This window comes from Mixophyes fleayi, chromosome 9 (assembly GCF_038048845.1).
Source record: "Mixophyes fleayi isolate aMixFle1 chromosome 9, aMixFle1.hap1, whole genome shotgun sequence".
In the NCBI taxonomy this organism is placed as follows: Eukaryota; Metazoa; Chordata; class Amphibia; order Anura; family Limnodynastidae; genus Mixophyes; species Mixophyes fleayi.
Window position 1 is genome coordinate 13,769,942 of NC_134410.1, and position 27,538 is coordinate 13,797,479.

General features: G+C 40.3%; 1 protein-coding gene and 1 long non-coding RNA gene across 3 annotated transcripts in view; both read right to left on the bottom strand.

The window, feature by feature from the left end:
• Positions 1–27,538, bottom strand: part of LOC142102009 (class I histocompatibility antigen, F10 alpha chain-like) — a 176,534-nt gene that overhangs the window by 105,715 nt on the left and 43,281 nt on the right. The window lies entirely within an intron of this gene.
• On the bottom strand, positions 2,554–11,426 carry LOC142102013 (uncharacterized). Its single transcript, XR_012679182.1, has 4 exons — positions 11,347–11,426; positions 9,015–9,044; positions 8,586–8,634; positions 2,554–2,792 (listed from the first exon to the last, which is right to left on the bottom strand). It is a non-coding gene; the product is annotated as an uncharacterized LOC142102013 (long non-coding RNA).

Consider the following 27,538-nt stretch of genomic DNA (forward strand, 5'->3'; position numbering starts at 1 on the left):
CCCCATGTAAAGTTAATAACCTTTTTTGCCCTTCAAATACATTCAAATATGTACCAGAAAAACAATCCTTTTATAATAAAGATATGTAATCATGACTTTCTTTTAAAAACTAATACAGCTGTATGATAATCATACCATTAAATAATTTATTCTAAAGTCACAAGTATCAACCCAGGCAAAAACGAAATAAATGAAAATCACAGGTAAATGGTTCAATTACACCCTATGACAATTTATATACACTTTAAGAAAATATGAGCCACAAAGTCTGAAATCACTTAACATATATGTTATTTAAATATATTGCATAATTCTTAAAATCACAGAACAATGGAAGTTACCCACACTTGGTCAAATCAGTAAACTACCTAAATTTGCAACACAAATATAAGAATTCTATGCTTTAGGAATTATGTGTTATTTTATTATTTTATTCCAGAAAATATAAACATCATACACAAAACAAATATCCATTAAAGTATCTACAGGTTCCCCCATCCAAAACATGGCTAGACTCTTCTCTGCTTAGCTTCCCAATGTAACCTATGAACAACTACCATGACCATGGAAAGATTTAAAAATAAACAATTAACATCAGATATTATAGTGCTCAATAATACATTGAAAAAAAAAGTTCTCAATAACAAATAAGGATAACCCCCACCCCCATCCAGAAACTGGCTAAGGTCATCTTTGATTACCTTGCACATTAAACCTGGGAACATTCTTAGTAACTGTAGGATGGGTGTCATATATATTGATAAAATATTTAAATGTTATTAATCTCAATGCTTTCATTTAGGTTCTATGTAGGCAAAGTTCTCAATGAAAAAATCCATAACACTTCTCTGCTGCAGAATAAACAAAATCTGTCACCAAACCTTTTAGTGAAATTGATTTGTTCAATTCCTCTGATGGTGATACTGCAAGGGCCCCACTATGATATATCAAAAGGTGCTTTAATGAGCAATGTGTCTGTAATTTTGTTTTAGAATGTTATATTGATGTTAGTTGCTGCCTAGTACAAAAATACTTTAAGTACATCCAGTATATTGTACTCCCAAAGTTGTTGCAATTGACCTCATTATAAAAGGTCAAATTACAGATTTTTCATGTACCAAGAATGTGATATCAAAGACGTTGATGTGCTTCTGGTGAAAAGCTCTAATGAATTTTAAATTATAACAATTATTGTTAAGTTGATCTACAAACTTATATACAGAAGCAGAATCCCCATTAATATATCTGCCATAGAGCACCAGATTCACTTCAAATAAGCTCTTTCAAAAGTGTTCTTGGTCAAAGCATCTCATATTAATTTGGAAAGCTCAGAGCAAATCTGGAGCCCATGGCTGTCCCAAGTGTCTGTATATAATACTGCGAATCAAACCAAAAGGCATTGTGAGTAAAAATTCAATGAACTGTATAACAAATTCAATGAACTGTATAACAAATTCAATGAACTGTATAACAAATTCAATGAACTGTATAACAAATTCAATGAACTGTATAACAAATTCATGTTGTGACTCTGAGATCAGCATCGAAGAGGATTTTTTTTTTATTGTAGCAATGCCAGTCTTGAAGTATATAACTATACAGTTATTCTACAAGTAAGGAGAAAACAATTCTCTTTCAATGTTACATATTTAAGATTCAGAAAATGTGTAATATATTGTATATAAGGTCAGAGAAACACAATCTGAGCCTGTAGGAAAGAGTCAACATAATATGATAGATTATTAGTGAGTGACCCAAGTCACCAAATTACGAGGCATCTTGGTGGATTTGTGAGGGATTTGTGAACCTTTGGCAAATGATACTACATGGGTGTAGCTAATATTTAAAATTCTTACTGAATTTGAAAAGTAGAATTAGATAAAAGCCAGAACCTTATACTATTTCAGCTAGTGTTATAGGAGGCTGTACATGTATGCTTATGGTTTATGGTCATATTTCACATTTACCATTAAGTAGCATGTTATACTGTGTGCACATAGATAGGTTGTATTATTTTTAATATGTATGCAAACATTGTGTGCTGCAAATCAATTGTTGATTTTTATTAAATTTGTCTTTACATAAATGTACTTGTTTTTGCAATTTAGCCAATTTATATTGTATAAGTTAGATGCATCCATATACCAGAAATATGTGTATGTTCTATTTTGAGTCTGATGTATGTTAACAGCAACTCAAAATATACACACAAAGCATCCACTCCCTCTACCCTCCCAGGTTTATATAAACAAAACAATAATGTTTGTTGTTGAAATATGTTTATTGTTATTCTGTATACAAATGTTTTTCCAATAAATACAAAGTTTAAAAAAATATATACACTTAGAACCAGACATAATTTTGTATCTACATTTAGGGTCATCATCTGATTGGATAACTCCAAGACCTGTACAATCAGCTGCCATCTCACATTTTTTTTTAAATCATTTGATATCACTATGATTTCTGTAATATACAGCATCCTCTGTACCTGGAGGACTTAACAGCCGTATTGAAGTAATGGTAAAAGTCACATGACAATTGTAAAGGGGTGGAGTCACAGGAGCTTCTTGTGGGTGGAGTTAGTTGGTGATTAACCTTCAAATTCAGGTCCCAATTTCAAGATCAGGCCATTTGTCTCATGTAAACTAATGTACTATATATATGACAGGTTCCCTTTATAGTACATGACATTAGATGCACTAACAAGACAAGCAGGGTGAAGGGTGGGAAACTGCATGGTCCATGAATGCGGAATCTCTCAGCATTTCTTTTGTTTGTGGCTTGTGGATCTGCAATGACAAAGAATAAAATCCCAAATTCACAAAAGAGGTCTTAATAGTGGTCTAAATATATGTCTAAATAATTATCTAATTAAGATTGATTTCTGTTATGTTTAACAATCAATTATAAATTTGTCATTCCTTACATAGAAACATAGAATTTGACGGCAGATAAAAACCACTTGGCCCATCTAGTCTGCCCATATTTTAACCTATGGTAACCTCCAACCCTATTTAATTAGAAATCTGCTAAAAAGCAGAAATTAAACATTGGTGGTATAATTTGTCACTTAAATATAAACAAACTAAAAAGGACTAAGAATTTTCAAAACCTTATCAACAAATGATGATCCACAGCTACTTGTGAATGACACTTTAGGTCAGTTTTCATTTGCTTTAATGCACTTACTACGCAGACTAGAGAAACAGAGAAAGGAAAGTAGAACAAACTGTTGGTAAAATTAAGGCGTTAAAGAATTCTCAATATAAAGATTTAACCTTTTCTCATATAAAAATTACAATGATTAATTAGAGGATGGAGGAATTTTAAATATTTTGGCTGAAAAGTACAAAAAACTCCAAAGAGACTATATGCATGATGAACATAATACAATAAAGACGTATAGAACCAAAAAGAGATATTCATCTCAATATGAAGATAACAGACCTCTACTCTATAAGAAAGAAACTTCCAATTCTCCACATTATTATATTTACACCAGACACAATAGGAACAATAACTCTATGAGACGTAGAATGGATTGAGATTAAAATCCTAATATACACTAAACAAGGGATGATCTATTATATTAGTACAAAATCAATCACAAACGAATAAAGTAAGGAAATATGATGATAATAAAGTTTAATATTTAAAGAAGAAGAGGCCAGGGGAATGCTTCCTCATCATTTTGGATGTAAATGAGTTCAGTTATTTGAAACTTATGAATGAGCTGTGGAATGAGAATATTACTCAGACATATTCCTTCGAAGATTCTGTCCCTGTTTTTGATTTTCATACATCATGGCTCTAAAGTACCTGACACTAATGCATATGAAAATAGCAGTGTAAAAAATCAAACACAAATCAAATATTTATCCAACACTTTACAAAAGTCCTTAAAGATACTACACGCATCTAGAATCTCATCAGAGATCTTGAGTGGAAACAAAATTACATATTATTAGAGATTCTCGGGCTGGGTTTTCTGAAAACCGAGTCCACCTGAACTAAGGGGATCCGAGCAGGCTCCCGAGCCGGCTCGGTACTTTTGCGCATCCTCGGATCTGAATCGAGGCAAAATGCCATTGTTGCGTTGTTGTATCCCACGGGTTTTGGATTCCATAAGTACCTCCCTCCCCAGGAGATCCAGCCCCATTGCTCACACAGAAACAGAGGTAGCAGTGTTCTTATCACTCTCCATTCTCCAGTGACATCGCTCAGAGCCATTGCTCACACAGAAACAGGGGTAGCAGTGTTCTTGTCACTCTCCATTCTCCAGTGACATTGCTCAGTGCCATTGCTCACACAGAAACAGGAGGGGTAGCAGTGTTCTTGTCACTCTCCATTCTCCAGTGACATTGCTCAGTGCCATTGCTCACACAGAAACAGAGGTAGCAGTGTTCTTGTCACTCTCCATTGTCCAGTGACATTGCTCAGTGCCATTGCTCATACAGAAACAGCAGGGGTAGCAGTGTTCTTGTCACTTGACAAAAATTGACTGAAAATGACTGGATATTAATGTTATCGGGGTTAATAATAATGTAGGAACAAAAAAAGACAAATTCTGTGATTTTAGCAAAAAAATAGGAATTTTAGGAAAAAATGGGGATCCAAAACCAAAACATGTTAGGGTGGTTTTCCCAAAACCAAAAAAAACCCCACTAAGTTAATCCAGATCCAAAACCAAAACCAAAACACGGGGGTCAGTGAACATCTCTACATATTATATGTATTAGTAGTAAAATAATTTATTTTGGCTGATGATGGGATGTTAGTCAGGCAATGCGATTTACTTTTAGACTTCCTTCATTCTCTTCTATTCACACACCATTTTTTTTGTTTGACAATCGGTTTTCCTTACAGGTATTTTGGGGACAGCCATGGGAACTAGGTTTTCCTTGAGTATTGCAGGCCTCTATGTGGATAAATTTGACTATCAGCAAAACTGGAATGCCACTTTTGGGGGAAACGTGGTTGTCTTGGCTATTACTTAGATGACCTATTCATTATTTGGAAGGTGGATTAAAATTTATCTTTTGATTTTGTCACTTTTCTTTTCCAACAAGTTTAATTTATCTTTCACATTTAAATACACTACTGTAAAGCCCAGATCAATGCAACTAATTATCAAAAATCTGTTGATTCTTTACAAGTAGTCATTATACATCATAGTTAAAAAATATACCACAAATTACAATTAAATAGGTTAGGAAGAAACTACACCCTAGAAAGCACTTTTCACCTACAACCAATGGAGATTATTATGATGCCCTCACATATGCAAAAGTTATTGATAGGGACCACACTCATCCCCAGAAATTAGATTCCTCTACTATTTCGCGAATTAAAATTGTGCCCTAAAATTAACACTACATTATACCAGATAAAAGAAAATTATTGGAAAAAACTTATTTCATACTAAAACCAGATACCATTCTAAACTCTGTTATCCCAGTAAATAGAAGTGTCAGAGGCCTGATGCTATTTTAAAGGCAATACAAATCTAAAAAAGTTTTTAGCACCCAGCTTTTTGAAAAATTTAAAGAAAGAAGGTACCACACAGGAAACAACGTGGTTCCCCGGAAAAAATGCAGGGCTTTTATCAGTGTAACAAAGCAAGATGCATCACATGGGATTATGGTTCAGTAATGATTTAGAAAATGTTTGGCAAACAGAATAGACAACCCTCTGTGTTTATGATTAAGACCAGTAGCAGGATAGACAACTGGGCATTTCTTAGACTTCAGTTTTGGGTGACAAACACATGGAAAGTGGGAAAGGGCAGCATGGTGGCTTAGTGGTTAGCACTTCTGCCTCACAACGCTGGGGTCATGAGTTCAATTCCCGACCATGGCCTTATCTGTGCGGAGTTTGTATGTTCTCCCCGTGTTTGCGTGGGTTTCCTCCGGGTGCTCCGGTTTCCCCCCACACTCCAAAAAAAAACATACTAGTAGGTTAATTGACTGCTATCAAAATTGACCCTAGTCTTTCTCTCCCTCTCTCTCTGTCTGTGTGTGTGTTGGGGAATTTAGACTGTAAGCTCCAATGGTGCAGGGACTGATGTGAGTGAGTTCTCTGTACAGCACTGCGGAATCAGTGGCGCTATGTAAATAAATGGTGATGATGATGATCATTCTTGAATGAATACCAGGTCCTCTTAAAGCTAGTGAGGAGTACAATTTGCTTAATTTTTGGTTCTGTTAGACTGTTGACGTTATAAGACAAAATCCTTATGGATTATGAAATGCAAGTTTGGAGAAACTGCTCATGCAAAACACTCAGAGCTAATAATACTTGCAATACTCCATGAAACCCAGTGTGAGGATGAGGGTGAGGGGTGTGGTAGGATAAGGAAAGGGGTTGTAGACAATAGCTACCATACAGTGGCGGCTTCGAGGGGAGTATTGCATACGGCACATACAAGTGCATGAAAAGTCCTAAGGACCAAATGAGGCATATACAGGAGAGTACCGATATATCAGTGTCCTTCATAGTCTTGATCCAATGTCAGTAAATATTCAGGTAATGAATCAGGTTGGAAGTTCAAGTTCCCAGGTAAACTCAATATATCATAGACAAAGCAATGGTGAGTTTATATCACTCAGTCCTGTTTTTGAAAAACTGCAAAGGGGCTTCCCGCCTTCTATACTGTATAAATGAGTTACTTATAGTTTTTCAGCACAGTCATAGCAGAGAGGTCACTAAAACTAAGACACAAGATACAGATATTACATCTGTACCATAAAACATTTAAATCTGTATTTTATTACTCATTTTCAGTCAAGTTCGTGCATAAGGATTATTATAATTATTATTATTATCGTAGATTTGTAAAGCGCCACAGTGCTCCGCAGCGCTGTACAAAACAGAACATACATAAAACAAAGACATACAAGGTAGACAACATAAACACAGATATGAAAACAAGAGGTATGAAGGACCCTGCTCGTTAGAGAGCTTACATTCTAAGTGGAAGAGGGCACAGCTGAAACAAGAGGAGTGACTGTGGCTTAGAGTGGAGATTGGGACAGTTGTGAGGGTGCATTAATGTGAATAGTGTTATCAGGGATAAGGTCACCTCTAAAAAAGAGATGGGTTTTCAAAGAGATTCTAAAGATTTGAAGGCTATGGGAAAGTCTGATTGAGTGTGGTAAGGAATTCCATAAGTGGGGAGCAGCGCGGGAGAAGTCTTGTAGGCGGGAGTGAAAGGTGATTACCAGAGACGAGACAGGGCGCAGGTCAGAGGTAAATCTAAGAGGGCGGGAGGGAGAGTATTGTGATATGAGATTTGAGATGCAGGGTTGGTGTTGAGGGCTTTGTAGGTAACGGTGAGTAATTTGAATTTGATTCTGGAGGACACATGGAGCCAGTGTAGGAATTTGCAAAGTGGTGCAGCAGATGTGGAGAGGTGAAAGAGGAAGATCAGTCTTACAGCAGTATTTAGGATGGATTGAAGTGGGGATACATGGGTGTCGGGAATGACTGAAAGCAAGAGGTTGCAATAGTCAAGACAGGAGATGATGAGAGAATGGGTAAGAGTTTTGGTAGCATGTTGCGTAAGAAAAGGGTTTATTGTGCAACGTTTTTAAGGTGGAGTTGATAGGACTGATAGAGAGTCTGGATGTGAGGAATAAAGCAGAGAGTGGAGTAAAGTATTATATCAAGGCAGTGGGCTTGGCAGACTGAGGAAAATGTAGTTTTATTGACAGTGAGCGAGATTTGAGGACAGGTGTTGACTCTGGCAGGAGGGAAAATAATAAGCTCTGTTTTGGACATGTTAAGCTTTGTAGTGTTGGGACACCTATGTGGAGATAGCAGAATAACAGTTACACAAGATAGTACAAAAGGAGAGAGCCCAGGGAAGAGATATAAATGTGGGTGTCATCAGCTTAGAGGTGGTACTGGAGGCCGAATGAGCGAATTAGTGCCCTAAGGGAAGAAGTGTACAATGAAAAAAGTAAAGGGCCAAGAACAGAGCCTTGTGGGACCCCAACAGATAGTGAGAGTGGAGGGGAGGATGTGCAAGAGGTAGAAACACTAAAGGAGCCGTATGATAGGTAGGAAGTGAAAAAGGAAAGGACTGTCACGAAGGCCAATGGAGTGAAGGGTGTGTAGGAGAAAAGGGTGTCAAACAGTGTCAAAAGCTGCAGAGAGGACCAGGAGAATGAGTATGGAGAAATGACCCCTAGTCTTCGCAGTAAATAGATCATTGATCACTTTTGTGAGAGCAGTTTCAGTGGAATGTTGGGGGGCAGAAACCTGATTGCAGAGAGTCGAGAATGGAATGACAGGCGTTTGTACACTAATCGCTCAAGTAGTTTGGAGGCAAAGGGGAGGAGAGAAATAGGGTGGTAGTTGGAGAGAGGCTGGATCGAGAGATGGTTGCTTTAGAATAGGTCAGATGAGCGCATGTTTAAAGGAGGATGGAAATGGGCCAGTGGAGAGAGACATGTTTAAGAGGCGAATAAGAGGTAGGCATAGAGTGCAGGAGAGGGAGCAGAGAAGTTGGGAGGGAATAGAGTCATGGGGTGAGATGATGAGATGAGTGCAGAGATTTCAGATATTGTTCAGTAACTTACACTCAGGCTTTCACTGTTGTATTTAAGGAATCAGAGGAGGTTTCTGATGCTGTGGAAAGAACAAACTATGTTTTTTATATGTACAATAAGACTTAAATTATGTACACCACAGAGTCAGAGCAGCCCCCTCACACACATTGTACAATGATTACACTATATACACCACACAGACAGAGCAGCCCCCTCACACACATTGTACAATAATTACACTATATACACCACACAGACAGAGCAGCCCCCTCACACACATTGTACAATGATTACACTATATACACTACAGAGACAGAGCAGCCCCCTCACACACTGTACAATGATTACAGTATACTGGTTACAGTGTAAGACATGTCCCACATTCTGCACTCACTCCCAGATGCTGCTTACAGATAGGGCTGAACAGAGGTATGTAGCAGCATATACCAGAATACTTACTACTGGTGGTGCTGTAGCCAGAAGTGTTTTCTGAAATAATCAGAATGGATGGAATTAGAAAAAAGCAGAATAGTTGTAGCCCACAAAAACCTCACAGATCATGATAAGCAGTTGTTGTGTAAATAGGATCTACATCTACTCCTAGAGCATTAGGAGTCTATTTACCCAGACCCCTCTGATAACAAGATTCTCTATCTCTGCTTATCACAACAATAAAAAATCTTTTATCAGGCAATTTAACAAAAAGATGTACCCGTGACAAAGTGATGCTCAGCTTCATGATGACACTGGTCAACAGTGGTTAGAGGAGTGGAGGGTGCCCATGCGTGAGCCATGCAATGGGCTAGCAAGGAAGGAAGACATTACGGACATCCTCTCTCATATTATATCAGATCAGAAGCATAGAAGGGTCATGAATGTCAAGGCACAAGAGATTACTGCCTTTATTATTATTTAGAGATTCTTATTATTAGGGAAACACATACAGCAAGAGATCACCCTCTGGTGATGCAGAATGGCTGCCATAGAGAGCGTGACCTCAGTGAACCTCACAGAGCTTACAAGAGGCTGAAAGGGAATTCCCAAAACACATAGTGCTCTCCCTGGAAGATCAATAGGAGGCTCTCATTTAGTCCCTGATGGGGATCTATGAAGGCATGCTTGATCTCCAGGTTGCTATGATCCCTTTGGTGTCTTGGACTGGGGAGATGACGGCAGACTTGCTCTTCAGTCTATGGTGACTAAGAATTTATTGGTTAGAATCCGGAACAAGTAATCTGGAATCCCATATTGATGTTGAAAATTTAGGGATCGGAAACAGGGACCAGAACTCAAAAACTCAAAAAACAAGTAGCAATCTACATAGAGCTTTTAATTTTGGATAATTGTCCGCCTTCCACATATTAACAATGATGACCACATTCTGGTTTCAGAAACTGCCCCTAGAAGTACCTGTGCTACCTTCTCTGCAGTCCCACTGTATATGTGCCTGGTAGTGAGTGACAACATCACGTCAAAGGCCAGCCTTAGGGTCACTCTCTTCCTAAATTCAACTTTTCAGATTCTTTCATTCAAAATTCTGCTCAGTTTATGTCTTAAACCATGAAACTGATCAGATATCAGAACTGTTTTTATGACAATAGCATTTAAAAGTTTAATCTTGTTTTTGCATGTGGGAGTAAAATAAAGTGCACAAGTGAGCCTGGTAGGTACTTAGTTATAGACATCCTTGATCTGTAAAGAAACTGCTGTGGGTAATTCAAAATATTGTATTCAAGCAGACACCATCACATTAATGTGGAAACCATATGCACGTCCCATTAATTCTGGCACATTATTGCACAAATATGTGCTGTGCTGTGTGCTATGACATTGTCACCAACCTACAGCAATATAGCACTGCCTCTTTATAATGGCAGCATAACACAGGCCAAACTCTGTGTTATATCTAGGGTGATCTTCCAGTATAATGGAATAACTACATGACACAGACTTATGTAGAAAATATATCTGGTGGTAAGTGTGGGTGGTGGTACATTGGGAATCTGCATATTTCTGTCTGGGATTGTTGGGCATTTGTTTTATTTTACAATCTTCCATAACTGTGATTTATTCATACTTGCCAACTCTCCCGGAATGTCCGGGAGACTCCCGCATTTTGTGAGAGTCTCCCGGACTCCCGGGCGAGTGTGGCAATCTCCCGAATTCTGCCCACTTCACTAGGAAGTGCCCCACTTCCTAGTGAAGTGGGCAGAATTAGATCCCAAACGCCGCGATTCCCGGTGAATCGCGGCGTTTGGCCCCGCCCCCGCTGTCAAATGACGCAATTTGCGTCATGACGTCACAGGGGGCGGGGCCGAAATGACGCGATTTCGGCCACCCCGCCCCTTCACGCCCCCCTCCACTGGCTGGCTCCCGGAAGGGAGCTGAAGAAAGTAGGTAAGTATGGATTTATTACAGTAACACAATTTGTACAATACCATAAATAAAACCAATATTTATTCAGCAATTCTTACAGTATTTTTGCATACCGAATATGTTTAGGGAATGTTATAGGGTTCAAAGGTGATTCTGTGTATTATATCTTTTTCATTTATATATTTTGGAGTTTTACTTTTATCTTTGCTTTTTATCAGTGTAGCTCAACTGGGAGACTCTGTGGGAAACAGTTAGATTAAGAATTATTTTCTGGTTACCAGGTACCTTGAGATAATGTGTAGGAATGCAAATTAAACATGATATTAAGTAACCTTATTAAAGGTCCAATAAATGTAAAAAGCTTCAGAATTAATACAGTTTTAAAAAGTAAATACCCTTTAATTATGACACTTACTCTTGTATATAAGAACTCCGGCAATGACAAGTGCCAGAACAACAAGGCAACCGATGACCGAACCAATGATCACACCGATTGGGCGGTGATCTGAGAAAAAGATAAAAGACAAATTCAGAACGAAAATATGAGTTTCACACATCAAAGATTCACTTCAAAATACTTTGTAAAAGGTGAGAGGTACATAGTAATAAAGACGGACTGCATTGCCAAGTACAGTCTGGGTTCTGAACCTTTCCCAAATGTTCTATAAATAAAAATCTGCAAAACCGAGTCTGAACTAGCTCATTATAAAAACCTTTCTCCTGATAATAGCTGCCTGCTGCACTGCTGGTCAATATTGCTGCATGGGTTTATGGGTTTACAGATGACAAAGAAAAACTTGGTTTTTAGTGTGACGGTGTTCAATTATAACCACTATAGTGTGAAATACAAAAAAGTTATAACATTCAGTATATTGCAAGAACAATGTAAATAATTCTTGGACATTTTACAGAATCTTCCATGTCTTGAGATTTCAACTTGTAACTAGTACTATTAGCGTAACTAATCATAACTTTAACATAACTAGCAATGTTGAAACAATGCCCTCTCTCCATTGTCACCTCCATTGTCACCACTGGGAATGAGATGAACTATAACAAGGTTATAGAATTGGAACAACCTATAGAAGGGATACCGAGAGTCACCCAAGACTCCTGTTGCATATGTATGAGGAGGAGAGTTAAAATACTCACCCTTCTGGTGGCTGATTGTCCGCCTATAGCAGGCACAACATACACTGTTTTATTCCTGAAAAAGCCCCATGTGTAAGATGCTAAACACATTGGATGTCACACAAACTTATCCCGCTGAACAGTGACGGATACAGGTGTCATTTCTTTTCAGCTAAACTGTCTGGCTGGCTCAAGGCACTGTCGACAAGTGCAGAGACCTAGGGGACACCCTGAGTGATGCACAGATATTCAGTGACTAGGGCAGGTGTTGGCACTCAGGTGTTTATTGTAAAGTGACCCTAGTCAACAGTCATTTCTTTTAAAACATCTAACCAGATGTTGAATGTATCCTTGTTGCATCTCTAATGATTTTTGTGCAATATGTATAATTGCACTAAAAGTCTATTTTGATTGATTTGTCCAGATAGTCTGCTGCAGTAGCACTTAGTGTAATTGCCTTATTAACCCATTAGCAACCGGTTGTCTCTCAAAAAAAATTAGGCAGTGAAACCCATTTCACTGAAGCACTAGTGCCTCACTTCAAAGTGAGTTATATTTATTCAGTGACTTATGTGTTGAAGTGATTTATGTTTGCATATTGCTGATACTGTTGAAACAAAATTCTTAAATTGTTATTTATTTTTAATATGAATTAATAGGTGTGTTTAGAAAAGGTAGTAATGAAAGCTATTAGTAAAATATTATACTAATATTATGGTAATACACATAAGGAGGGTTTAATAGAATAATATATACTGGGTCATGTAAAACAATGAGTTGTATGATGAGTCCGCATACAGCAAAGATGAGTGTTGAGGAATCCAAATACTTATGCAATTAAAATGTACCTGCCACAATAGTGGACATAATCTAAGATCATAGATAAAGTAATTTTCCCTATTTCATACCCCAGTGTAGATCACACTCACCCCATTTCACTTTGAGTGTCTCCTCCAGGCTGCTGTGATCCACGTGACAGGTGTAACTGTCCTCCTCCCCGGCTGGCACTTCCACGGTAACTCTGGTCTGATAGGTGCCATCAGGATTGGGGAGGATCTGTTTGGCCACATCTAAGGGAACCTCGTCTATCTCATTCTTCATCCACTTCACATCCACAGTTCGGGGGTAAAACCCATACACCCAACAGTTAAGCTTTGTGACCCCATCTGACTGGAGACCTTTGACTTTCACCTCTGGGGTAACTGTGAGGAAAAAAAGAAGAAGATGTATATCTATTGACTCCACAAAATGTTACACAGTACTGGTGTGTGGTGTGTGCTGACAATGTACATACTGCATTATACACAGGGCAGCACAGTGGCTCAGTGGTTAGTACTTCTGCCTCACAGAGCTAGAGTAATGTGTTCGATTCCCAACCAGGGCCATATCTGTGTGGAGTTTGTATGTTCTCCCCGTGTCTCCTGGTGCTCCAGTTTTCTCCCAAACCCCAAAAACATACTGGTAGGTTGGCTGCTGACAAAATAAACACTAGTCTGTGTCTGTATATGTGTCTGTGTGTGTGTGTTAGGGAATTTAGACTGCAAGCTCCAATGGGATAGGGACCGATGTGAATGACAAATATTCCCTGTACTGATCTGCGGAATTGGTGATACTATATCAATAAATGGTGATGATGATGCACGGGGGCTACACTGTACTGATGTACTATTGTTTACAGTGTGTGGGTAGTTTCTTTGTTTTCGGGATTTTTTTTAAGTTGTATATTTTTTTACATGACTGACCTAGAAATGCCTTTGTATTGTTACATATGTGGTGAACAAGGAGTCAGTTAATCAATTAAAGTTTATTTTAAAAGTGTGTGTCTGTTTCACGTTAGAGTATATGGGGTAGTGTATAATTTTACATACAGTTACATGTTATACATAGGGGACAACAAATTACAGAATATACAATATTATTTTTCAATTAAAGTTTATTTGACAATTGTGTGTCTGGTTTTCTTTTTTACTCTTTTGTATAATGGATAGGGGCCATATTAACCCCCCAGTATTTTTGGGTACTCAAATAAGTATGGCTTGGGAGAGGTATAAAAGTTGTGGGACAATATTAATTTTTAAGGATGTGATTATACCAATCCAGGATATGAGTAATTTATCCCATTTTGCATGGTGTGATTTTATGGTTTCTACTGGGGCGGTAGTAAGATAGATCCCTAAATACTTTAACTTTGTGGCTGCCAATGGAAATCATAGTTAGTTTTCAAGCTATGTTGAATATTGGAAGGTAAATTAAGATCTAATATTTCAGATCTACTGATATTCACTTTGTAATTGGATATACTCCTAAACAGTTGTAGCTCTCGAAGAAGATTGGGAATGGAAATGTGTGCAATGGTGATAGACATAGAAACACCATCCATGTATATTAAATTTTATGTTCCCAAGGGCCAACCGTTATGCCTGAGATATCTGAGTCTAGCTGCAAAAAATACTACCCTTAAAGCAAATATAAGAGAACATCCTTGCCTTGTGCCTTTATACAATTGAAAGGATGATGACAAAAGCCTGTGGTTAATATTGAAGCTTATGGGTTAAAGCAAAGCCACTTCTCTTAAAAAAGGTCCTTTCAAAACCCATGGTTGGCAATGTTTGACACATATAGGGCCATCCAACTCTATCAAAGCCTTTGTCTGCATCTAAGGCCACCATGATAGTTGGGAGTTTCTGCTTATTGGCGATGTAAATAAGATCTATTGCTCGTCTGGTATTATCAGAAGCCTGCCTTCTGGGAAGGAACCCAACCTGATCTGGAAGTACTAGAGGTCTAATAACTTTGTTTATTCTATTACCGAAGACTTACAGCAATCTACAGTTGCTCCTTAAGTTACCTGACAGGTTTAGAGATAAATACTTTTTCAACCCTCGTGCTTGCTGGGTCAAATTTAGAATCATCAAGGATAGAGCTGAATAGCCCCAGAAGTATAGGCATGAGAGATGAATATATAACAGCCAACTGTGGATCCATCTGGTCCAGGAGCTGAGGCAATTTTGAGTTTCTTCATAGTTTGATTAAAATCGGCAACTGTTAGATTAGGAATTTGTGAAGAAGCTAAGAATTCTTCAATTTTTTTTATTCTGATGTTGAATAGTCTGTTGCTTGAGGTTCAATATTATAGAGATAGTTGTAGTAGTCTTTAAAAGAATCTAGAATGTTTTGGTGATCGTAAAAATTTTCCTTTGTTATTTTTAATTGAAGTAATGTGATTACAGGAATGTTTATTTCTTAGCTTTTGTCTGATCTGCCTCCTCCTTAACAAAATTTCTGACAGACCCACTGAAGAGTTTTAGCCAACATTTTAGAGAAGATTGTGTTAAGTTTGACCCTGAAAGCAATTATATTAAGATTATGTTTTGGATGTCTTTGATGTAGTGCAGTAAGAGAGGCAATCTGGCAGTGGATCAGTTTACCACGAATAGTAGCTTCGTGGGTGTGTCACTTTGGATTACAAAATCTTCAGTGGAATTATAGTTTTGTGTAATGTGCTCCTAATTTAGTGGGACAGTTTCATCTAGCTTTGAGGAGTAGTTAAATTTCCAAATGCATTGATGCAGGTGAGATTTCAGCTTTTATTAGTTTCAGGGTTGTTAATCTGTCCACTAAGATTAGATTTATTTGGTTATGTGGGACTGAATAATGTGTAAATTGTCTACTTAAAGGATAGTTATCTCAGTTACGTGATTTCAATAGAGAAGCAAGTGTCCTAGAAACATGGGAAGGGATTGATAGGAAGACAATGAATTAGTTTGATCCTGCCTGAGATCAAGTGTAGTATTGAAATTGTCACCTACTATAGTTTGACCTTGGTCAACTTTAGATAAATAATAAAAAAAATATGTAAATAAGGCACTCTGTCCCATGCTCGATGCATAAATTGAAGCTATGGTGATTTTGGTACTTTCTAGATTCTGAACAATGATAATATATCTGCCCTGAGGATAAATAAAAGAAGTAATGATTGTAAAAAGAGTTTTCTTATTTATAGGTATAGCAGTCACTCTATGGGGGGTATTCAATTGTCCGCGGGTTCGAGTGCGGAAAAACTATTACCGTTAATACGGTAATCTCTCGCTGGATTTCAGCTCGCAGCTCAGGGAGCTGCGAGCTGAAATCCAGCGAGTAAATTATCGTATTAACGGTTTTTCAGCACAGGATTACCGTAATAACGGTAATCCTGCGCGGACCGCGGGATTTTCGGCAATCCCGCGGACAATTAAATATGCCCCTATGTATGCTATCAGCTGCAGCATAGTTTGTTTATAAGTCCTATTGCTCAGATGTGGCGAGAAACTTTGAATTGAATTTCTTGGATTAGTTTAATGTCAGCATTGTTGTTTAAAGTGTTGGATAGCCATTCTGGCACCAGGGACATTCAAATGTATTTCTCCCTTTGTACTGTTTTTATAGCTTCTTCAGTCTGAACTGAGATAATTGATTTCATTTTAAGTCTCAGACACCAATACTAACTTTAGACAGTAGATGGCAGTAGTACTCTAAGTAAAATGCAAACTATATGTGATATTTCATTTACATTATTTTACAGGTTTATATTTCTTCTCTGATAACAAAACAAAATACCTATTTCAGTCCATTTTTAAGTGCTCTTATATCATTTTGTAATCTGATCTAATAGCTAGCATCATAGTCAATCATATCTCCCTGTCTCTCTTAAAAATCAACAAAGATCCGTACATAGGCTTATGTCATTATCCTTGATATAACCCAGTATATTAACTTCATATTGTCTGATATGAATGTATAATGATGTGTATTATAAATATAATACAGGTATAAATATCCTGTGTTTATTGTGTGGTGTCACCTCTCCTCTCCAGATCATCTCTCCCATTGTTAGACTACTGAATACATGACATTATAATGTAATGATACACATAAGGAAATTACCAGTATAGCTGATAGGAATGTATGATGAGGTGTAATAATAATATAAATGTAATACAGGTTACGCATACTGAGCGCATCATGCGTTTGTTTTGAACTGCACATAAATTGTCTCTGCATACTCCCAAAGTCAACAAGGAATGGATCTCAAGGTACGTATGGTAATGGCTACAGGCGTAGGTCTGCTCAGCTCTACTAGACCAGACCCTGCAGGATACGTACAATACCTATGCGGAAAATATATTCGCAAACGGCGCATAGAAAAAAAAATAAAATATTCAATTAATATTACCTGCCAACATTATAGTCATTTATGATTATACTAGGGATGTGCACCGGCGACTTTTGAGGTCTCGTGTTTTGTGTTTTGGATCCGGATTTTCGTTATTTTTGAGGTTCGGATTTGTCTCGCAAAACACTTGACGAAAGGTCTCGGTTCGGATTTAAGGTATTGGATTCGGATTTTTTTTGAAAAAAACATAAAAAGTTTAAAAATCAAGTTTTTGGGCTTATTTTCACTCCTAGGCTATTATTAACCTCAATAACATTCAATAACAAGCATTTCCACTAATTTACAGTGTATTGTGAACACCTCACAATATAGTTATTAGTCCAAAACGTTGCAACAAGGTATCTTTCTGGACTGCGTAGAGGAGTGGGTCACCACAATATATATTAAAAACCCTGAACTTTTATGATTCGCACCAATAATTGTACCTGGACTGCGTAGAGGAGTGGGTCACCACAATATCTTAAAAACCCTGAACTTTTATGATTCGCACCAATAATTGTACCTGGACTGCGTAGAGGAGTGGGTCACCACAATATCTTAAAAACCCTGAACTTTTATGATTCGCACCAATAATTGTACCTGGACTGCGTAGAGGAGTGGGTCACCACAATATCTTAAAAACCCTGAACTTTTATGATTCGCACCAATAATTGTACCTGGACTGCGTAGAGGAGTGGGTCACCACAATATCTTAAAAACCCTGAACTTTTATGATTCGCACCAATAATTGTACCTGGACTGCGTAGAGGAGTGGGTCACCACAATATCTATTAAAAACCCTGAACTTTTATGATTCGCACCAATAAATGTACCTGGACTGCGTAGAGGAGTGGGTCACCACAATATATATTAAAAACCCTGAACTTTTATGAATCACACCAATAAATGTACCTGGACTGCGTAGAGGAGTGGGTCACCACAATATATATTAAAAACCCTGAACTTTTATGATTCGCACCAATAAATGTACCTGGACTGCGTAGAGGAGTGGGTCACCACAATATCTATTAAAAACCCTGAACTTTTATGATTCGCACCAATAAATGTACCTGGACTGCGTAGAGGAGTGGGTCACCACAATATATATTAAAAACCCTGAACTTTTATGATTCGCACCAATAAATGTACCTGGACTGCGTAGAGGAGTGGGTCACCACAATATCTATTAAAAACCCTGAACTTTTATGATTCGCACCAATAAATGTACCTGGACTGCGTAGAGGAGTGGGTCACCACAATATATATTAAAAACCCTGAACTTTTATGATTCGCACCAATAAATGTACCTGGACTGCGTAGAGGAGTGGGTCACCACAATATATATTAAAAACCCTGAACTTTTATGATTCGCACCAATAAATGTATCTGGACTGCGTAGAGGAGTGGGCACTGGGCACCACAATAAAATATATAAAAAACCTTCAACAGATCTGCATTACACTACACATACGGCTGCTCCTCCATCCTCTCCATCATATACATGTTGGAGTTTTAGCGTGTGACAACCTCTTGTTTTTGATAATGTCAGTGCATTTGGAATATTTTTCAATTTGCCCCACACCACTGAATGTACTTTATCTATGATACGCAATACGCATCTATCTATCTTGACTGCGTAGTGTGGTGGCCCCGGTACACAATTTGGTACCGAGGCCACAATATAATTTAAAAACCCTCCACGTGTCGGAATTCCACCAAACAAGTATCTGGACTGCATAGTGGGGTGGCCCCGGTACCCAATTTGATACCGGGGCCACAATACCTCCTCCAAACATGCTCCAGACAATTCGTCATTGACAGACCCCAGACAGACAGGGTCGTAGTGTTATTGTTTGACTTTGTAAACCCAAAAAAATGTCCCTGTTGCACATAGTCGTGCAATGAAGACTGACTTTTTCATTTAAAGGCACGATCTTTAAAGTGTAGTGTTTGTAAGTCTAAGTCATATTATACTCTTGGTAAAATTGGTTTTTTTTGTTCCTCTTTATGGTAATTAATTAGTAATAGAATTAAAGTAGGAAATAGAATTAAATAGAATTAAAGTAGGAAATAGAGTGGTATAGAGTTGTAGTGTGGTATAGATAGAGTGGTCCACACAATATAATAATAAAACCCTCAACTGGTCTGAATTCCACCAAACAAGTATCTTGACTGCGTAGTGTGGTGGCCCCGGTACACAATTTGGTACCGAGGCCACAATATAATTTAAAAACCCTCCACGTGTCGGAATTCCACCAAACAAGTATCTGGACTGCATAGTGGGGTGGCCCCGGTACCCAATTTGATACCGGGGCCACAATACCTCCTCCAAACATGCTCCAGACAATTCGTCATTGACAGACCCCAGACAGACAGGGTCGTAGTGTTATTGTTTGACTTTGTAAACCCAAAAAAATGTCCCTGTTGCACTTGCACATAGTCGTGCAATGAAGACTGACTTTTTCATTTAAAGGCACGATCTTTAAAGTGTCAGAAAGAGAGAGAAGACACAGGAGAGGAGAGTTGTAGCTGGGGAACTGGGGTGGAAGCTCCCAGGCTCCCCCAGCATTGCCTGGAAGTCTGAGCGTGGTGACTGAGCCAGGGCAAGGAATGTGTGCCCTGGATGAGGGGGAGAACTCCATGCCACTATAGTGAACCCAAGAGAGAGGGGGACACTGCACATGGAAGAGGCCCTGGAGTGAGGGCTGCTACAAGAGGCATGGTAGCTGTAGTGTCAGATCCTGAGGCTGAGAGTACACAGAGTGACATGTCAGAGCACAGGAGACATTATCCCCGCAGAGGAGGGATGAGCTGCAGTTGAGAGGTCTGTTGTTGAAATAGGACATGCACACTTTAACAAACCAATCATTTCAGCGACAGGGCCTACCAAACAACTTTGACTGAAATGATTGGTTTGTTTGGGCCCCCACACCAAAAAAGCTATTCATCTCTCCCTGTACAGACTAAACAGGCTCTACTGAGGCAAGATGTCGTCCTCATCCTCAACCTCTGATTCCTCTCCCCCTACAGTGTGTACTTCCTCCTCATCACACATTATCAATTCGTCCCCGCTGGACTCCACAACCACAGGTCCCTCTGTAGTATCTGGAGGGCAGTGCTGTACTTCATTGAGGAATTGATTATTCATTTTTATAAACATCATTTTTTCAACGTTGTGAGGAAGCAACCTCCTTCGCCGCTCACTGACCAGGTTCCCCGCTGCACTAAAAACTCTTTCCAAGTACACACTGGAGGGGGGACAACTCAGGTAAAATAGAGCCAGTTTGTACAGGGGCTTCCAAACTGCCTTTTTTTCCTGCCAGTAACAATATGGACTGTCTGACATGTCTACTTGGATGGTGTCAGCAAAGTAATCATCCACAATTTTTTCTATTGTCACAGCATCCAATGCAGCGAGAGTAGACATGTCTGCAATGGTTGGCAGGTCCTTCAGTCCGGACCAGATGTTATCAGCATCCCCGCCAGTGCCTCTTTTGGGAAAACTGAGCTTTTTCCTCGCAGCCATAGATGTGGAAGAAAATGAGGGTGGAGCTGTTGGCATGTCACGGTCCTCTTCAGAGGACAATCTCCTGACCAGCAGGTCTTTGCACCGCTGTAGATTTGTGTCCGCCGGAAACAGAGACACAACATACGCTTTAAACCGAGGATCGAGCACGGTGGCCAGAATGTATTCCTCTGACTTTAAAAGAGTGACCACCCTCGGATCCTGGCAAAGCGTACGAAGGGCTACATCCACAAGAGCTACATGCTTGCTGTAATCGCAATGGCTTACCAGCTCCTCCCTCACTTTCTCCAGCTGCTTCTGCAACAGCCTGATCAGGGGAATGACCTGACTCAAGCTGGCAGTGTCGGAACTGACTTCTCGTGTGGCAAGTTCAAATGGCTGCAGAACCTTGCACAACACGGAAATCAGTCTCCACTGCGCTTGACTCAGGCGCATCCCCACTCCTTTGCCTATGTCGTAGGTGGCTGTGTAGGCCTGAATGGCCTTTTGCAGCTCCTCCATCCTCTGCAGCATATAGAGGGTGGAGTTCCAGCGCGTCACAACCTCTTGTTTGAGGTGATGGCAGGGCAGGTTCAAGCTTTTTTGATGTGCCTCTAGTCTGCGGTAGGCACTGGCTGAATGCCGAAAGTGTCCAGCAATTTTGCGGGCCACCGCAAGCATCTCCTGCACACCCCTGTCACTCTTGAGGTAATGCTGCACCACCAAATTAATGGTGTGGGCAAAACATGGGACGTGCTGGAAATTGCCCATATTTAATGCCCGCACAATGTTACTGGCATTGTCTGACACCACAAATCCCCATGAGAGTCTAAGTGGGGTAAGCCACTGGGAGATAATTTCCCTCATTTTCTCTAATATGTTGTCAGCGTTGTGCCTCTTATTAAAGCCTGTAATGCACAATGTTGCCTGCCTTTGCATGAGCAGCCATTTTGTAGATGCTGCTACTGATGCAGCTGTTGCTGTTGCTGCGGAAGGGGATGCATCTACCCAGTGGGCTGTCACAGTCATATAGTCCTTCGTTTGCCCAGAACCACTTGTCCACATGTCCGTGGTTAAGTGGACAGTGGGTACAACCGCATTTTTAAGAGCACTGAGGACACTTGATCGTACTTCTCTGTACATTTTTGGTATCGCCTGCCTAGTGAAGTGGAATCTCGAGGGGATTTGGTACCGGGGACACAATACCTCCATCAACCCTCTAAATCCCACTCCACTGATGGCGGACACCGGGCGCACGTCTAACACCAACATTGCAGTTACAGCCGCAGTTATACGCTTTGCAATAGGGTGACTACTATCGTATTTGGTGGTCATGGCAAACGACTGTTGGACGGTCAATTGTTTGGTGAAAGACTTAGCGGTCTTACGACTTCCCCTCTGGGAAGATGACCGACTAACAGCAGCAACAGCAGCAGTGGCAGTAGTAGGCGTACCGCTGCAGGATTCCTCGGATGAATCCCGTATTGAGGAGGACTCAGTCTGGCTGCTGACTTGGGCTGCAGGACTGAATCTGATGGAGATTGTGGAGGAAGTTGACGAGGAGGGTGTTGCTGGTGTGTATCCAACTGGACCACGGGATTTAGGTGTCCCTGTACCGATGAGGGTCCTAGCCCCAGTTCCTGAACTAACCACTGAACTATGAAGGTTATTCAGGTGACGTATAAGGGAGGATGTTCCTAGGTGGGCAAGATCCTTACCCCTGCTTATTTGAGCTTTACATAAGCTACATATTGCCATACATTGGTTGTCTGGATTTGGATAAAAATAACTCCAGACCGAAGAGGTGCATTTTTTGGTCTTCTGACCAGGCATGACGATGGGCTTTTTCATCCCATGGACATCAGCTGTTTCCCCCCCTGGTGCCTCATTTACAATAACCACATCACCATCCTCATCATCAAGTTCCTCCACAGCGCCAGCTACATCATCAATAGCCTCCTCCCGAGCCACCTCTTCCCGTACAGTGATGGGAAGGTCAGGCTTGACAACCACCAACACCCTTGGACTCGCCTTGGGGATTTGTGATAATTTCTCTTTAGAAGGCAGAGTTGTTTGCTGTTTTGTTGCTGACAGCATAACTCTCTTCAATTTTTTTGTAGGGGGGGGGAGGAGGAGGAGGGCTAAGATCCGTGGGTGAAGCTGAACCACTAGTCATGAACACGGGCCAGGGCCTAAGCCGTTCCTTGCCACTCCGTGTCGTAAATGGCATATTGGCAACTTTACGTTTCTCCTCAGATGATTTTAAGTTTCTCTTTTTGCTACTTTTTCTTAACTTGGGCTTTTTGGATTTTACATGCCCGGTACTACGAGATTGGGCATCGGGCTTGGAAGACGACGTTGATGGCATTTCATCGTCTATGTCATGACTAGTGGCAGCAGCTTCAGCATTAGGAGGAAGTGGGTCTTGATCTTTCCCTACTTTATCCTCCAAATTTTTGGTCTCCATTATATGTAGCACAAGATACTGCAGAATGTGTGAACTTGGTAATATTGCAGTACCAATGGACTTATACTGCTGGATTGGTTTTGCAAATTTGGTTATAATTATTATATATTTTATTTTTTTTAATTTTTTATTTTTTTTTAATTTTTTTTTATTTTTAAAAAACTTGGGAATAGTGGGGAAATAACTATGCCCTTAGAAGCACAGAGCACAGGACACAGCACCACTGGACTGAACAGGACACGGCACAGGACCCAGCAGCACTACGGAACTCAGCAGGACAGAGCACAGGACACAGCACCACTGGACTGATACTGCAGAATGTGTGAACTTGGTAATATTGCAGTACCAATGGACTTATAATGCTGGATTGGTTTTGCAAATTTGGTTATAATTATTATATTTATTTATTTTTTTTAATTTTTTATTTTTTTTTACTTTTTTTTTATTTTTAAAAAACTTGGGAATAGTGGGGAAATAACTATGCCCTTAGAAGCACAGAGCACAGGACACAGCACCACTGGACTGAACAGGACACGGCACAGGACCCAGCAGCACTACGGAACTCAGCAGGACAGAGCACAGGACACAGCACCACTGGACTGATACTGCAGAATGTGTGAACTTGGTAATATTGCAGTACCAATGGACTTATAATGCTGGATTGGTTTTGCAAATTTGGTTATAATTATTATATTTATTTATTTTTTTTAATTTTTTATTTTTTTTTACTTTTTTTTTATTTTTAAAAAACTTGGGAATAGTGGGGAAATAACTATGCCCTTAGAAGCACAGAGCACAGGACACAGCACCACTGGACTGAACAGGACACGGCACAGGACCCAGCAGCACTACGGAACTCAGCAGGACAGAGCACAGGACACAGCACCACTGGACTGATACTGCAGAATGTGTGAACTTGGTAATATTGCAGTACCAATGGACTTATAATGCTGGATTGGTTTTGCAAATTTGGTTATAATTATTATATATTTTTTTTTTTTTAAATTTTTTATTATTTTTTACTTTTTTTTTATTTTTTAAAAACTTGGGAATAATGGGGAAATAACTATGCCCTTAGAAGCACAGAGCACAGGACACAGCACCACTGGACTGAACAGGACACGGCACAGGACCCAGCAGCACTACGGAACTCAGCAGGACAGAGCACAGGACACAGCACCACTGGACTGATACTGCAGAATGTGTAAACTTTGTAATATTGCAGTACCACTGGACTTTTACTGCTGAATGTGTGAACTTGGTAATATTGCAGTACCAATGGGCTTATACTGCAGGATTGGTTGTGAAAATTTTGTGGTAATTAAAAAATATTAAAGTAGTTTTTGGTATTTTTTAAAAAAACTTTTTTTTATTTTTTTAAACACAGGGGAATATTGGGGAAATAACTATGCCCTTAGAAGCACAGAGCACAGGACACAGCACCACTGGACTGAACAGGACACAGCACAGGACCCAGCAGCACCACTGACCTCAGAAGGACAGAGCACAGCACACAGCACCACTGGACTGATACTGCAGAACACAGCACAGCACAGCACAGCACAGCACAGCACAGCACAGCACAGCACAGCACAGCACTAAACAGCACAGCACAGCACAGCACTAAACAGCACAGAACTAAACAGCACAGAACTAAACAGCACAGAACTAAACAGCACAGAACTAAACAGCACAGAGGACCACCTAACACACCCTCCCTCTACCCTGATCAATGCCCGAGTGAAGATGGCGGCGACTAGCGGGGAATTTATAGGAACCGAGTATCGCGAGATCCGACAACGGGATTATGAGTCAGAGCCTCAGTTTCACTTTTGAATTTGGCGCCAATACCCGGATCTGTCTCGGATCCGACTCGGATTCGCAACGTTCGGGTGGGCTCGGATTTCAGAAATCCGAGTGCGCTCATCCCTAGATTATACATGGGAATTTTTTTTCCAATTTTCTGTGTTTGAGTTTTTTTCTGAAAAACATTTATTAGGATGTTCTTAGGGGCATATTCAATTGTTGGCGGTTACTGCCGTGGAAAAAGTATTACAGCCGGATTTCAGCTCGCAGCTCCTTGAGCCGCGAGCTGAAATCCAGCGTGAAATGTACCATAATAACGGTATTTACGCGCACTAATATCGTAATGACGGTAATAGTGCGCGCACCCCGTTACTTTAGGCAGTAACGCCAACTATTAAATATGCTCCTTAATGTCTACTGTATATAACAGACATTTTTTTCAGTTGCTCCTGATAGCAAACACATGTTCTACCATGCACATTCAGCCATCATTACTTGCAATTGGTACTTAGACAACGACAGAAAACAGCATACTTCTGTGCGCCTGAGTTTGATTTGGTCGTGGCTGCATGGAAACACCCTTCCTGTACATTGCCTACGTGCATCCGCCGGTTCCCCACCCCGTTCCCTACCCGAAATCGTAGGCTGTAGGAATTGTCATTTACGCTCTAAGATGACATGATTGTGGCTGCTTTCTGTTGCATATCGTTTGGTTCTGAGCATGCGCAGAGTGATTTTGTGGATGATACGCATAAAATTGACAGATACATTCCCTAATGACTCAGGCCCACTGTTTATATTGTTTGGTGTTACCTCTCCTCTCCAGATCATCTCTCCCATAGCTGATGTATCTCTTCAGTGACTCGATACAGAGATTCTCCAGATAATTCTTGTCTCTCTCCCACTCTCGTACTTCTGGACTGTTCCATCTCTGTGTAGTGATCTGAGCCTCATGTATGGTGGGGATAAAAACCCATCTCTGTGTGTCCAGGTACATGAAATCTCTCCCGTCATATCCGTATTGTTCATACCCCGCGGTGCTGCCGTCATCTCTCAGCTCACAGCCGGACATCAGCTGGACAAAATGAAAACCTGCACACAGCACAGGAACATGTTACACAGGAGCAGAGCGTGTGGTGTCATGTGTGCAGCATTGTGTGTCACATGTAATACAGGGTGTGTGTGTGTGTGTGTGTGTGTGTGTGTGTGAGACAACACGGGCCTGAGCCATTAAGGAGAGCAAAGCATAAAAAAGGAGTAACTTTGCACCTGGGCAAAACCATGTTGCATTGGAGGGGGGAGGTAGTTTTAAATGTGGTGACAGATTTATAGTTTGGGCAGGGCATGTCTTAGATTAAATTTAAATTCCAGTGTAAAAAATAAAGTTATCAAGTACTTGTGTGCTACATGACTAAAAAGCAGTATTTTCTTTATGTGCAAAATAATAAACTAATTTGCACCCCTTGTATTGTCACATGGTTTGTCCAGGAACAAATTTACTCCTTTTTTTGCCTTGCTCCTTAATGACTCAAGCCCCATATGTGTAGAATGTTACAGCACCACCGTCACTATTAGCAATCAGTAACCAGATGGGTATACAGTAATCCAGTGATTTAAGGCGTTTCTCTCATTAATAAGTAAACCCCTAGACTGTAAGCTCCAATGGGGCAGGGACTAGTGTGAATGATTCATAAAACAGCAACTCATGTGAATGATTCATAAAACAGCAACTGATGGCTGCCTCACCCTCTGCAACTATGTAAAGTGCTTTGCGACCCATTGGGAGAAAGGCGCTATATAAATAAAAACAGTTGAAACTACTGAAAATGTTGGACCTTAGGAGCGACAGAAGAGTTTTGCTAGTTGCCTGTGTTCCAATCCCTGAAGTGTCTTTTTTACTAATAAGTATAAGAATTTGACAGGCAGTGATTGTTCCTGACCCACTGAGTGCCATTTATATTGGGATTTTGGGAATTACCGTATTTCCCCATGTATAAGACGCACCTTTTTCCCCAAAATTTGGGGTCTAAAACATGGGTGCGTCTTATACAGGGGTAGCGGGGATGCAGGGAAGGGGGGGGGGGGCAGCATTATAGTGACAGCGGGGGGATCGAGGGGAAGCGGGGCAGCATTACAGTCACAGCAGGGTGATCGAGGGGGAGCAGGGCTGCATTATAGTCACGGCAGGGTGATCGAGGAGGAGCAGGGCTGCATTACAGTCACAGCAGGGGGATCGAGGGGAAGCATTAGAGTGACAGCGGGGGGATCGAGGGGAAGCAGGGCTGCATTACAGTCACAGCAGGGTGATCGAGGGGGAGCAGGGCTGCATTATAGTCACGGCAGGGTGATCGAGGGGGAGCAGGGCTGCATTATAGTCACGGCAGGGTGATCGAGGGGGAGCGGGGCAGCATTACAGTCACAGCGGGGGGATCGAGGGGAAGCAGGGCTGCATTACAGTCACAGCAGGGTGATCGAGGGGGAGCAGGGCTGCATTACAGTCACGGCAG